This window comes from Rhopilema esculentum, chromosome 4, assembly GCF_057945365.1.
Source record: "Rhopilema esculentum isolate cy_ngs chromosome 4, ASM5794536v1, whole genome shotgun sequence".
Taxonomy (NCBI): domain Eukaryota; kingdom Metazoa; phylum Cnidaria; class Scyphozoa; order Rhizostomeae; family Rhizostomatidae; genus Rhopilema; species Rhopilema esculentum.
Window position 1 is genome coordinate 4,929,232 of NC_142818.1, and position 13,962 is coordinate 4,943,193.

Consider the following 13,962-nt stretch of genomic DNA (forward strand, 5'->3'; position numbering starts at 1 on the left):
ACACCACGTGAACAAAAATCGCTCCAAGAGAGATTCTCGTGTAAAATTTAGTAGCAGTTAAGAATTGTTCTTTGTCGATTTATTTCGCTTTTTTAGTTTTAATGTCACAGATCCGCTCGGGAAACAACGCCAAGATCGAGAAAAACATTCATCAATGTTGCACCTGCATCCCAGACGTCAAACCTACTAGGGTGTCTTCTGCTGTGTACAATTTTGTTATCTCTCACTTTCATTCAATCGCCGAAATCGAATCTTCGAGCCGTACCACGCGACCTTGACATATTCAAAGTCAAGCCTTTTCAGGTCTGGAAACTAATCGACGAGCAGGTTCCGAGTATGTTTGACCCTGAACAGGACAACGTCCAAACAGATAAAACCTTTGTTGAGAGTAATCTTAAAAGTAAACTGCTGCATTTTTCTAAGAACATAAAGATCCGTAAGAGATCTAATTAACTGTCGCAATTTCCACCTCAAACGATGTTACTCTGACAGATTAAATGGAAAAAGGATATTTTTTCCTGACTGATCTAAATTTCTCTAAAGCTTGCGAGTTTACATTTAACACTAAGAATTTTTAAGGTGATTCTTATCTCAGAGCACTTTTGTTTTATTATACATCGAATTCGATAATGAATCATTTGAAAATAAAGATTCTTAAAAAATGCCTCTTCATTTTCTTACATTCGTATGACCCCGATAGCTCTAGCGTATTACCACAGTCATTTCCGCAATACATGAAATGGGTGTACTTTTCTCCTCAAAATGGATGCCATTTCTCATAGCCTTGCTTTTTCTTTCAATCTGTGATTTCACAGGCATGTCATCACTTCTTCACCTGCCTCTTTCCGGTGATATGTGATGTTTGCCCTGTTGCATCATTGCCCTGATGATGCTTGTCTCCTTTTCATGGGGCGTATGCTCCCGAATATGCTTTATACATGTTGTAATGATGTACACAGCTTCTTTGAATTCAATTGAAAAGAATAATTGTTTGTCCTGCTGATTCATTTTGATGTTTTGCCAAGACAGTTCTGGATCGAAGTTTTGTGAATCGTATATTTTGAATGTGAAATATATTTACTGGTGACGAGGATGGGTCTCCTTGGCATCTTTCTATCCAAATATATGAAAAACAACCTTCATTTAAAGTTATCCTGCACCCATGAAATCGTTATTTGTTCCTCCTTTATTCACTTGCTTTTACGCGTGTCGACATACTTTTTTAAGCATCTTCTGCTTCTTTCATTTCCTTTCGTTCACCCTGACAGGCAGTGACAAGTTAATCGTACATCTTATTAACATTTATCATAACCTTATTCTCTAGCTCCTGCTTAATAATATAGAAGCTCATGAGCATAGTTGGATAATATGCTGAAAGTTCTTAACGGATTTATATGAACAGACTCTTAGAGGCACTATGTCCCGACGCATTTCGCTGGCCAATTAAATTCCCCATTGGTTAGACTATACAATAGCCCTATTGTTACGTAGCCAATCGGCTAATCTTCAATGTTTTCTCGATTTCAAACATGCTGCAGAGCCTATTGCTAACACGGTTGCCTAACGGTACACACTGCCTTTAATTCACATAGCTCTGCTGTCACTTGTAGATCCAGGTTAAATCCTATTAACACGTGCATGTAAAAACATCTAATGAATCGTATTGGTTTTATAGTCAATATCATTTAGGCTCTTGAATTACTTGCAATCTCAATTTTTCATCAAACGTGAGGTCAAATTGGCCGCACCACCATTTCACAAATAGAATCACAAAAAAGATAGAAATCCGAAGGAATCACAAATAAGGCTTAGCCGGGCAGACCTCAGACCTACAAATTACGTTTGCGTTGTAGAGCTTCAAATTAGGTGGCCAAACGCTCTCGACATTTGCTTGGACGAAATTTCGAGCCTTGTCGTGTCAAATAACGAGAGTGTTTGGCTTGGGGGCAAAATGAAACAAAATTTGGAAAACATTTTCATCAATGGTTTGACAATGAAATGATATTCCGTAATTAACCTCCCCTCCTATTTAGTTTGTTCTCGCTGGAGCAAAAATGCGTTATAAATTAGTTATAGATGAGTTGAACAGAATGCTTCAGGACAACCAAATGGCTTCCTAGGTGAACGTTGAACACTAACACGGCGCATCGCAGTAAAGCACTTTCTATTCAGTGTAAACCAAGCTCTAGCCGCATCCACGGTTATATGACTGAAGCAATATTTGTTATCATTCTGTGAACGACCAGCCAATGAGCCTACCAGCAAAAGCTGTAAAAAAAATTAGGAATTCCGTGCTGTTATAAAAAAGCAGGTTTCCTTTTCAAAAACAAAAAGATGCAGAATTCTATCTGAGTACATGTTAATAGGTTCTTGCCCTCAACTTCAGGTGTTTGAGCTTTAATGATAATGGAATTATAAAAATCGTTGTTAAAGAAAACACTAAGATGCATTAACATGCGGTCTGGCTTGATACGGATTGAAGAGGTCATGGTCAATACTTTTGGTCAGGCTGAGCTGATCACTCCATGGAAATCTCGTGCATTTTTGCTACTGTAACTAATGTTGTTATTACTTGTAATACGGTAATATTGTTTGGCACTATGAATCCTATTGCTTGATCTGAACATCCCTATAATGCTTTAATTTTTTACGAAAATCCCTAGAAATCAAGTTGTGTTAGTAGAAATCTTTTTCGGTTTTTGCAAGAGTGAATTGTCACTTGCTTAAGGTTTTGCAATCTTCTTGTCCGTCTGTAATTGTATGTAATTGTAAAAATTGTATGTAAAACTCATCAGATTCCATCGTTTACAGGACATTGCTTTCATTTCATACTATATTGATTAGTATCTTTGTTTAGATAGCCAATAACGTAAGATATTGTAACGTATTCATTTCAATACTGTGAACAATTTTTTGGCGGTACAGAGCCTGAAAATGGTTTTAAAATGACAAAGGATACTCTCCTTGTTTGCTTTTCAAAATTGATAACATGATTTGTATAGAAAACTTCTTCAATTACACTTTTAACAGTATTTAAATTGCATGTGTTGTCAACATGGTTGGCTAATGCAATACAATTATCTTTTTTGTTTCGTACAAAGCACTGTGAATTTTTACGACAGTAAAAACTCAAAAAAAAGACATGAGAAGTCACGAAACAATGGAATTTTACTCCAAACGCTTTTGTTTAATTAGCCAACTATTAATGCGACAAATGCCCTTCAAAACATTCCCAATCTCCTAAAACAGGCGCCAGCTACGCAAAGAAAGAGATTAATCTAATTACCACGTCTTTCGTAAAGAGACACTTCAGTTACAATCTAATAAAAAAAACTAGGGAATCTACGGGAAAAATCTACGAAATTGAAGATTTTATTTCTGATTCTAAACAATCTCAGCAGCAGTGAAATTATGGAAATAATATTTCTTTTTTAAACGATTGATGGATCAAACTTTACTTACTTCAGGTCAAAAAGTTTTTGCTTAAGAGCAAAAACCTATTCACTTTTTAATTAAGGTTTTCTTGAAATTGAATTTTATATGTTAATCAAATAATGAATTTCAACCAAGTAATAGGATTGCAAAAAAAATCTTGAAAAATTTAAACCTGACCAGTCTGTCCTATCCATCATAAAGAAACAATATCTCTTTATATATTTTATTTGTTTGATTTGAAAAAAGGCTGGACCTTCAGTCAGTCAAGATGGCAGATTTTTCTAATGTACCCTTGACGAAACCTGCAAACTTATATCAACAATTTAATTTGAATGAGATGATCAAGACTCACTGGTGTGATGTTGGAAAAATTTTATTGTCACTGCCTGTGAATAAGTTTATCCCTAGCTTGTTTGAATTTGATATTCCAGGGTGCTTTCATCGCTAGGCTGATCAACTTTGATGCCAATCTCTAAGGTGCTTTAGTCGAAAAAGGCTACTATGCAGAAGACTGCTGCTTGACTGAACTGAACAGACTTATTACCTGACGAAGCTAGCGTAATCATCTTCTTTCTATGGTTTTGATTCAGGGCTTGGTTTTATTTATTTAGACAGTTTTCATTTGGAGGTGATGTTTGGCTTTGGCTGGTTTTTTTCTTAAAATGTCTATTCTTGATATATTTTTTGGCAGTACTCTCTCTGCTTTAAACTAGCCTGCGTGTAGACGTCGAGTCTGCACACAGGCTAATTTAAAGCAGAGGCTTTGATAAAGATCGATCTTCCTTTGGAAAAAGCTTTAATTTAAAAACTAATTGAAGCAAGAGGTGAATTTTTGCTTTGCTATGACACGTATTCAAACGTGTCATAGCAAGGCAAAAAAAATACAATTTGAAACAAAAGAATCAAAAGAAGAAGATGTTCCTTTTCTAAACAAATGTAAAAATTCTGGATATTATCTATTAATAGAAGCAATCACAGCTCGTTATATCATAAATTATTTGGGAAACAAGTCTAGATACCACTTGTTTGGGGCTAATATTCCACCCATGTGATGAACCAACCATTTGAGGACAATGTTCCTACCACAGAAAACATTATCCAATGTGAAATAACGTCATCCATTCTTACTGCGCATTTGCATACAATGGTAAATTTTGAAACGCAACAGACCTTCGAACAAATATTGATTCCTCATACAACAATAAAGAGACAATTATCGTTGTTCATTTGGGATCTAGTGGCACCGAGTGCAAGAACTACATGTTTCAAAAGAATCATACAGCTAGTGATCCCTTAAATAAACCTTTCATACTATAATGAAACTTGAACTAATAAACGAGAATGGATTTAAATACCTTGGCAAAAACTGAATGCCATATGCCACGGTATCATTGTTCCATGACAGTGGAATCTAACAATAAAGAATATGAATATGAAATTAACAAGAATATGACAATAACAATTGAAAGCTAGTTTTCTCTGAGTAATGGAAAGTCTAAAAAAGAGCAGGAAAGTTCTTCTTTACAAGCTATTCTCTTTTAATGTTGTAAGCCGAATCAAACGATGATTAAAAACATTAATTTACAAACATGCAAAAGAACAGCTTTGTTTACATTCCTTTGATATCATGCCGTATGCTAAGATCTTTTACCTTTTCCAAAACTTTTAAGCTAAAAAGCTTACTTTCCTATAAAATGAATTTTCATGATATTAACTTTATCATGAATAAACCTGCTAAATAGCGAAAAGACTGTGCTAAAAATCTAGCATTTCGAGCAAGACGAATGGTATGCAAAACAAAATAAACAGGAGCTTAAGTACCTACAAAATGGTGCTTGGGTGCAAACGATCATCAACTCCCCTTTGACTTAACGGCAAAAATTGTAATTTAAAACATCACTGAGGAAATTGTTCTTTTTCTGAGAATTTGATCATCAATCAGCAACGCCCCCCTCCCCCTCCTGTTAGGAGCCCTAGGCTACGTGTCTGAATGACGTCTGCCTCTCAATGCTTCATATTTCAGTGATAGGGGTTGAATCGTTAAAAAAAATCGTTGTTTGAGTCATTGATTTAGTCTAGCTACGTTCACCTAAACCACAATTACATTCTGAGGATTGTATTGGGCAAGCCAGAATGTATTTTCTTCTCAATACAATATAAGGGTGTTTGTGAAAAAGTCAAATCCTCAAAATGAATAAACATGCTTTTTTGGTGATCCATTTATGTAAAAAAATGGAATCTACATGAAGAAGGCCAAACAACTTAAAGAATTAATAGGCCACGTGCTATGACGCTCTGTCTATCTTGAAGAATAAGTTTCGTTGGACAAACCTCATGTCTACATTTTTTAGGCTTTTTCCTATGTATTCGATAGTGCTGATGTCGAATTCATTTATTTCCATTCAATCGAACTTGCAGTTTTCTTCAAAAATGGTGGATAAAAAATGATGACGTCATAATAAATTTTTAACTTGATATATCAAACACCATTTCTATTATGCAAAGAATTTAAACACTTTTTTAATTCCAAACATTGGGATCAATGCAAGTTATTTCAAATTTACTTTTTCCCAATCTAGAGAACATTTCTGTCTCAAAGTCTTCTAAAAATGCGGCTATAAAAATATATGACGTCACAAATTATTTCTGAATGTGATCAAATCTGCTATTTGCTCTTTGCTGATTAAATCTTGCTGAATTCAGGAGCCTAAATGCAAATGTATTGATTTTTACTAAAGAAAACATACATAGGGGTCGCTTATCATTATCCAACTATAATTATTTGTACAGGCCTGTAGTTCTCTATTGTACAGGCCTGTAGTTCTGTATTGCAAATTATACAAATAGCTGGCAAAACATAGCAATTTTTGGCAGCTGATCTTACAGTCTTTTTGGGCAAAATCTCATCACATTCCTCTTTCGCATTAGAACCAGAAGAAGGACTGGCTAAAACATCGCAACTTTCTTCGCCTTTATTCGCTTTCCTTTTCTCTGCTCTAGCGATCTTTGAAATGTCAGTAAAGCGAGAACAGCAGGCTCGATGATACATGGCCTAAAATAAGCGTGGATCTGACTCACTTTGTGGAGTTGTAAATTAAAATTGTGGAACTGTAATTGTAGAAAGTATGGATTTGCAAATAGTGCATTTTCGTAAAAGTGCAGCATAAAAAACCAATCGAAACGCCCAAGGTAAAATTAGGAAATGTGAAAGAATGCCCAATCCCAGCCTTATGCATTGCACTCGTTTTTTATAAGAAAATTGCTATAATAAATGAGCAATGGACTATAAGAAGAACTGGGAAACTTCAGAATTCGAAGCTTCAGTGCATGCGGAGAAAAATCAATTGTGCTTTATTAAATTGTCATGCTGTTATGAAATAAGATGGACACAGTATACAGCTTCAACTTCAAGACATCATCTCAAGTTAGTTGGCTTTTATGACTCACTTCAAAAAGACACAAAGCCTAAAGACCAAGTTTTATGAGAAATCTGCGAGAATACGACTTTCTGACCGTTATGTATTTTGGCATTATGTGATATCTTTCAGTAGATTTCAGAAAAAGTTGCAAAACAATTCAGCTTACGTCTTTTAAATCGGAGAGGCATTTAAAAGATTCCTCTCAAGACTGCAGCAGCTGAACGATAATAGGCCTTTCGGTGGTAGCTGGTAGGAACATTTAATTGGGAATGTTACATAACAGCGACTATAGCCCTCCTAACTATTTTGCAATAACAAGTTAGCAAATGTTTTGAAAGTTTACACTAAAGAACCCATTAGTAGCAGTTCTTCTTGACTGGGAACCCGTTCTTGTTCGTTTATGAATAAGGAGAAAATACTTTCTGAAATGGATGTTTTCTTGTGTTTCAAAGGGCATGGCCGTAAAACAATTTAGGGGCAAGCCCCCTAGCTCCGTTCCAGCCAATCCTTTTTGGGCTGGCGCGTGATGTTTGCGGTACAAACAAGATGGGGGTAAAGATCATGCCTTCAAACTACGCGAAAAGAGAAGAAGGAGATACGCTCGCAATTTATACATCAGTGAGAGAAGATATTATTTGCCAACCGTAACGAGGTTCTCGTTAGTATCAAAACTTTTTGAAGCAAAGATCTGATGACAAAGAATTTGATGGGCTGAATTGTTTTGTGAATGAATTGAATTATGTTGCGAGCTCTTTATCTAAAATACTGACCACCTCTGGGATTGCGCTGTAGCCTTATTTCACAATAGTAAAGTAGTCCGCATTTTTCACTGTGAAATCACAGTTTGGCGCTCGTTTTAATGATCAAAAAGAAAGCGGCAGATTGTAAGCATGGGGGAAAATTGTATTGCACATGCGCTAAAAATCACAGGGTGCTAAGGTCTTTTTAAGCTGGCGATAAGGAAATACAGAAACAAATTTAGGCTGGCGATAACTAGGTACACTTTAACTTGAGCAAAGACATTGAAATGTTGCAAAGTTTCTGCACTTTTCAACTGCTATCGCATTTTGTTACACTAAGAAATCTTTGCGCTAAAAGTCTTACGCAAGTCAACTGATGGCAAATGAGCGAAGAAAAGCAAAGTCAGGTGACTTTGACACAGTTCAAATGGGCCAATAAAACACATTAATTTTTTACAAACACGCTCTTTACACACATATTTTTACAAAAAAGATAAATACAATGTGTTTACTCTCAGTTGGGAAATATATTTGCACGGAGATGCAACGGATCCATTATAAAATATGCACGACATATGGTAACATTTTAGATAATCTTAAACTTTCTTGTAAAGCAGACATATCATTGAGTGCAGGGCCATTAAGCCACACTATTTATTTACCGCTGCCAGTCTTGCTGAAATCGATCACTATGAGGGTATATTTACAAAACCTTATCATTTTTGTTGCATTATTTACTGATAGCTATTGAAAGTTCCTTTTGTGAACATTTGATACAATTTTGGGTTATGACGCAAACCAGTTTTGATGCAAGTCGGTTCGGGCGGTATGTTCGGCCGTTGATATCGCGAGAGCTCATGTTGCTTTTGACTGTCACAGATTATTTGTGCTTCACGATATGTTAAACTTTTTGCATATGTTGAAAGCAGCAGTTTTTGTGCACCTAATGATATTGGCAATTATAGCTTTTTTCCTACATTGTGATAAAACATTATTTCTGGGCGCTGTTCATTCACCAATTCATTTGTTTGGGACGCTACTATCTTGAGGAAAAACCTTTAAGAAGTTTTTGCACCTCTAGAAAAACGTTTTTAAAAGAAACCACTTATACCATTCGAAAGCTGAAGAAAAACTGTGCTTGCACTATTTCACTACCCCCATGTGGCAAAGCCTTATATTCAAGATACAGCTCCTTGAAAAAGTACCTTGTTTATTGCACCTTGTTTATTGCATCATAGGCCAGAGATGTTGTCTTTTCAGCTTGAAGCGTGCAATAAGTAGTTGAAGCTACTAGTTTCCTAAACATATATTGACTGGTGTTAAAAAATTAATAATTCTTGTTTCTCTTGATGTACTGAAGATTCTATTAGTTTTAAACGTAAAAAAAAGTAGTATATTTTATTTGTAGATATAATCTTGTATTTCTTGTCTCGTCTCTCCGCGTCGCAGCGCAGCAACACACTGAACGTGATAATTGGCCGCCATTTTTGCTTGTTACAAGTTTCCCCCGTGCTGATTATATACTAAATTAAACGAGCGTTTGAAAAAACTGCACTTTACTGGAAATGGGAACAAGCAAATTCAGATGAAGCAGATTTGAAAGTGCAAGTTTACATGAAAAAAACTAGATATGAGATATGTCACACGAAACTGAAAGATAGCAGATAACAACACGTGGCCCAGTGGGAAAATCTCAAATCTTCTTTATACAATTGCGACTTTTCAATCTTGAATATTTTATCACCGTAAACAATCAAGATTTAGGAAACCAGCTCAACAGCAAGCATATGGCCTGTACAAAGATGCGCGAGAAGACCTCATTGTATCAGAAGATATCAGCTACGTAGATATTTAACTTCGTGATAAACGCAGCACTTCTACATAAATTAAACACCCCTGCCTTCATTGTGTTTCTGGCTCCGTTTCCTAACTACAATAAAAAGCAAAATTCAGAAATTCAGTGTTTTCTTGCGTCTGTGCTGTATATATGTCACAAAATATTGTTTAAAATTAAACAACTACTAAGGAACCTTTACTTTGGGACTACAAATTGATCAAAAAGGTCCAAAAATAAGGATTTTTAGGAACTAGGCCTAAGCTAGGTTCTTTATAGAAAGCGTATACTATCAGTTTTCAAAGAAAAAATGATGATTTTTGAATAACTTTCTAAACCATAGCTGCATTCAATCATATTTTTTATGCATGAACACAAACAAAAGCAGTTAAAGCTATGTGCATAATTCACTTGGTCCCTGGCAACCTTGACTGGCACTTAAAGAATTAGCTATGTTATCGAAAAACGAATAGCCACGTTTGAGACCTCGAGTAGATAAAAACACAGACTACTTACTGCATATCAATTAAATATAAAAGAAGCATGAAACATCAAACAAGAAATATGCTTATTAACCTATTGAATTTGACTCTTTGGCTAAAGAATCTGACCAAGGTCAAATATGAATACTTGAGTATAAACATCAATTTGAGAAATTATTTCTTTTCTAAAGTATGACCTGATTACCACGGATTCTATGTTCATAATCACACATGAGCACCAGTGCAGATTCAAAAGAAAAATATCCAGCTTTATCCTTATTTCGTCAACAACCAGGAAAAGTGACATGGCTACAAGAACGTGCAAAAGAGAAGCAAGTCTAACAGTTTTCTTAGTAATGCAGCTAAGTCCACAATAAACCTCACCATTGCAACAGATTTACAGACGTTTATAAAAATCATGCAGATTAGAAACAAAGATTAGCAAGATATCCAGGTTAGGATTCTAGTCGTCGATAGCAGTTGGCTCAGATGTACATGATCGGTAATGGTAAATGAATTGGGTTAGGGATATGCGGCGCAAAATGGAGATGCCATCCATGTTGGCCTTCCTAAGCTGTAGCTTTTCTGTCAGCTGTATCACATTTACTTACATTATCAACGCTATTTTGGGGAAAAAGAAGAAAATTTGCTTGGCGTTCCAAGTAACTTTGTTATGCATTGCACAAAAGGACTAGGTTGCTAATAGACAAAGAACCGGAGGAAAGGGCCTTATGAGTAAAACCAAAATAACTCATGAGTATTCTTCAGGTCGTATTCCTAATTTAGGTGTCTTTACAGGAGATTACAAGGCAAACATCCAGAAGTTTCTATCTTAGATGCATTGGTGCCATGGAAAATTTTGAGAGTTTAATTTTCCACATGTCAGACTTCAACATAGCAATTAGAGGTGCCTTCAGAAAACTGGTAAGATCTATTGGCACTTTAAACATAAGGAGATTGATAACTGAGAAATCAAAAAAAGCTTATTTAGGCTTCAGTTTTTCAACAAGCTGCTCCAAAAAAACTCATTTGTTCGAGAATCTTTGTTCCTCCATGCTTGCACTCGTTTTGAATCTTGTTTGTACGACTTTCATTCAAACAGAGGCCTTTATAAGAATTGTTGCAGAAACACAGACTTCAGGATAGTCCCCATGCGAGCTTCAAGAACAGACGTTAAAAGAAAGTTGTTACATATTGGTACGAAATAATTACACGCTATACATATCACAATGTGGTACAAGGCCGAATGGCGTCGTTATCTTGTTCTCTAGGGATGTTCTGTTCTCTTTTGTCCAAGAAAACCTTCCTGAAAGTGCCACAAAAATTCATAATAAATAAATTAGCCTATTTTTTTAACAAGACCAATCTCCATTGAAAACAGCAAAGGATACAAGCGATACAAGCTACATAAACCTAACTCTTCTCGTGCTAGAAAATCATACTTCTCGTGCTAGAAATATCCAAAGCATTTGACACTGTAGAAAGTGAACAACGATTCATTATACTTACAGATATTCTGAATCAAGAAAAGCAACATGTGATGAAAATAATTATAGGGAATGATAGACTGAAATAGAGGAGAGGGAAAAATTAGAAATGAAATTATGAAAAACATTGGAGTGGCCCAAGAAACCTTCCTAAGTCCAATACTTCCTAAGATGCAGAACCTCTATAGCTAATATTTTTCATGAAAACCAACACAGAGAAGATCAATAATCCCACGTCAATATTTTAATTGATCAAAACGACATTAGTTGATTAACAAATAACCAAATAATCTTTGGAACCATGGAAGAGCGGAAACATATCATGCTAAACGTCAGATATAGTCCAAAGGCAGAAACGATGCAGACTTTCTTGCGTTATCTTCGATTCGCATCTGGATATAAATTTTCTGCTTACCTTTGAACTATAACTGAACAATCTTTTGGTGGTACAAAACTTGAAAATGGCTTTGAAAAAAGCAAAAGTTTGAGTAAACTAAAGCTTTTCGTCTCACACTCTTCAGAGTATAAAACGTCAGAACATAAATCGAAAACTCTATGCTAGGAAATATATATACCCATTTGTGGATCGAAATAGGCCGATCAGAAAGCCGAGCACATGACTGTTGAAGTTGCCCAATCAGTGCGGCTTGCCTATAGAGAATGTTACCAATGGAGTCCCAAGGTGAAAACGAACCCCTTTTGTCTACACGATAGCGACTAAATCTGACGTTTTTACCATGCGGAGTTTCGGACAGAAAGTATTTTGGTATGATATCTTTACGCTCTTGCGTGGTAGTTTCAAACAGTAAATAATGCAAACACAATAGACCTAAAAAGAGATGTTGCATGCAGATAGCAAGTGGACAAGCATAACTGAAAAAAGGTTAACAAAATAGAGATTTTCGCAACAAACGCAGCCATGTCTAAAACGCGGAGATCAGGGATTTTTGGGACTTCAAAGACACATCGTTTGTATTCCGCGGTCTGAATTTTAGAAATCGACTTATATCAAATACCAAAGGGTGGGCATGAACTTTTTAGACAAAATTATTAAAGTAATTAACAAGAAATTAATTTACTGTCCACCCACAGTATTATAACTATTTGAATATAGGACCATCATGAAGATATTTTGAATCTCAGGTCAAAGAGATTAATTTTAAGTTATTATCTCAAAAATCATCCAAACTGTTTCGTGTCAAGTTCAAACCTATAGTTTTAAAATCATGGAAAGAGAAAATCTGAGAAAAATACAAAGAAAAGTAATGTTGCAGATGTGATCACAGCTTAATCCAAAAGTGAGGGGAGGCTCCAAGAGTAGATAGAGGGCGTAACCTTAAAATCAAGTAATATAGATCCATTCAACTTGGGTCAGTCGGACGTCATACATTAAATTTGCTAAAGCCTTTCAACGTGCTTCCAAAGGAAGTTGATTTCTCTATCAAAATGAACAGGAAGATGTATCTATTATAGAGATGGACGTATCACAGTGATTGCGCCGAAAAAGTCACCTTTTTGCTTTTACTTTTGTACGCGGAACATAGAAGCATGCCATTCGAATCAGTTTCCATTGAGAAGCCGTGTGATAAAGTTCGTCTGAAAACGAGAAAAGGCTAGGGATGTTGAACAAAAGATGTAGGCAAGGCTGCCTTTTGCCTAACACAAAAAGGTCTTACAAGTTTTAGAAGAAAAGGCTTCGATGGAGTAACTGTAGATCATACAAGGAGTTTCTGTATTGATTTTGAGTGAATATGGCGGATGTATCGACTTGAGACAAAACGAAATCCGCTTTAATGAGGTTCTTGTTCAGACGATTTTTAGGTGCCTCCAGAAATAGCACATAATTCTTCTTAATGACTAAGTATTTTGATTTCAAATCAATCGTAGAAAGCAAATGGTTTAAATGACTTTACGTTGACAACAGACTTTTAAACATCTAACGACATAAAGCTCGCTAATAACTGTGTACAGACGAGGGTTTATCTACAGCTGTCGTGACCATTGCCAGGATAAAAGCATGTACACAAAGTAGCCGATTCAATTTGCAAACCGACTGTAACCGATTGTAACTGAAGATTAAGGTATTATGTTTTAAATGATTCGAATGAATGATTCGAAGAAAAAAAGTTATAATCAGCAACGATACCGAATTTTGTGAAGAAGAAAAAGAATCAGTTAGGAAAGCATCAACCAGGGACGTAGCTAGCGAGGGTGTATGGGGGTGTGACATGAACACCCACCTCCTCCCCCCCTCAAATTCTTCATGAGTTAGTCGCTTGCACCAAAAGATCCTTAGTTTGTCGGTAAAATCATATATTGGTAAGCAGGGCCGCCGAGAGGCGGCCTGGGCCCTGGGGCAAAGTCCTGGCTAGGGCCCTAGAGTCGGATACAAAACTTTTTTTGAGACCACGCCCTTTTTGGAATGGGAAACGCCCATTATTTCCAAACGTTTGCGCACGTTATAGAATATGGTTAAAATATCAAAAACGAATAAAAAGCATTAATTCTAAAGGTAAGCGATTTAAATACGCTCTTTGACCACACCCTTTTAGCTGATTAAAGAGG

The 13,962-nt window shown here is 35.9% G+C and overlaps 1 long non-coding RNA gene across 1 annotated transcript in view; it reads right to left on the minus strand.

Moving 5' to 3' along the window:
- Window positions 1–13,962, minus strand: part of LOC135691185 (uncharacterized) — a 110,120-nt gene that overhangs the window by 84,570 nt on the left and 11,588 nt on the right. Inside the window, exon 2 of the long non-coding RNA XR_016145290.1 lies at window positions 4,791–4,846. This is a non-coding gene — a long non-coding RNA (uncharacterized LOC135691185). The remainder of the gene's footprint in view (window positions 1–4,790; window positions 4,847–13,962) is intronic.